Here is a 1,882-nt window from a genome sequence, read left to right on the forward strand (position 1 = left end):
TTAAGGTAGGTGTATTTAAATTATTTAGTTCCCATTTTTCTATACTTTCAAAAATAATTTTATTAACTAATTGAAAATGATTTAACAATTAGACAAAATAAGGCTATAAAGATAAATTGATAAATTTAAAATTCAAATTCCATAAAGTTAGAACACATATTTTGCACTTACACTTCATTTATTTCATGGAACAATGTTTTCAATTATTTGAAAATATTTCTAGATGTTTGGTGGAGGATATGTTAAAATTTTCAAACACAAACTACCAAAACTAATAGCTCAACAACCGGAGCTAGCAGCCTATTAGTACGACAAACTGATGACCTAGCCACTAGATGCCGAGAGAGGGGGGAAGAGGAAAAGCCACTGTGTATTTTTGTAAAGTATTTTGCCAAGTTTTTTGAAGTAAAGCGTTTTACAACACAAAGATCTTTATGATGAATGGAAAAGATTTCAAGTTTGACCAAATTTTACAATAAAATAAACATAATAAAATGCTGCAAATGTTTTCCATAAAATATTTTACAATGAAACAAACAGAGCATTAAACTATAATTGTTTATGGTTACAACTCAAATACATTATATTTTTTATTTATAAAAAATAAAAATAAAAATAAAAATAAAAAACCTCTAAACATGCACATATAAAATAATAAAAGTAAGTTTTGATCTTAAAAGGAAGGGAAACCATGCAGGGGTAGTGACTCATATTTTATGTGTTATAGTCATTGTACTCCTAACTTAGGATAATTTAAATTTAATCATCCTATTTTATTATTTAATCTACTAGTGACAAATAAAAATATTTAAATAAATTTTATAAATTATGGTCTTTTTAAAGTTTTTTTTTTTTTTTTTTTTTTTAAGAGAGACAACTAACAAAGCAAGTAACTCGAAAGTCGTAAGAACTTTCCCTTTCATAATAGTGACATCTTGACCAGTGATTGGCCATGTATTATAGCTGAAAGTACATAAGAAATTTCCTTGTGTCTGCTTATTCTTTCTAGTTAAAAAGAAAATGAAAAACCAACCAAATAGCCCCTTCTCCAAGTAGAAATAATTTAAAATTCAAAGTTAACATCCTTAAAAAGTCTAATAGCACGAAATGCTTCTCTAATTGGATAAACCGTACGCTTTGACACAAGATTCCATACGGAAGTGCAGTGGAATTCATGCATTCAAAGTAACATACACAAGAAGCTCATCTCAATAGTGTCTGCTTATTCTTTCTAGTTAAAAAATAAAAATAAATAAAAATAAATAAATAAAAAAACCCAACCAAATAGCCCCTTCTCCAAGTAGAAATATTAAAATTCAAAGTTAACATCCTCAAAAAAGTCCAATAGCACGAGATGTTTCTCTAATTGGATAAACCGTACGCCTTTGACACATGATTCCATACGGAAGTGCAGTGGAATTCATGCATTCAAAGTAACATACACATGAAGCTCATTTCATTATTAATCACTATTGAATATTCTTTGATAATTTGGATATATACATCTATCTACTTGGAAACTTTTGACACATAGAGAACGTTTGTTTTGAGCTAGCTAGGTACAGAGGCATCTAGAACCCCAAGAATTAATGCTTAATTTACTGACGGGTCTGAAAATAGGAAGGTTATATGGTTACACTTTGAAGTAGCACGGAGCGCGTAAGCACATATGCATACTAGTCTGTAAAACACACCAACTTGTTTTGAATCTGGGCCAGACACGTTTCCTCCAGATGTTTCTTTTTTACTTAATTAAATAATCTTATTTGCTTACTCACTTCTTGCTTGCTTCCATACTAAACATTCAATTAACTATCAAAAACTTCCTCCCAAAAAAAAAAAAAAATTTAACTATCAAAAAAAAAAAAAAAAAAAAAAAAGG

Source organism: Quercus suber, unplaced genomic scaffold (assembly GCF_002906115.3).
Source record: "Quercus suber isolate HL8 unplaced genomic scaffold, Cork oak 2.0 scaffold_427, whole genome shotgun sequence".
Classification (NCBI taxonomy): Eukaryota; Viridiplantae; Streptophyta; class Magnoliopsida; order Fagales; family Fagaceae; genus Quercus; species Quercus suber.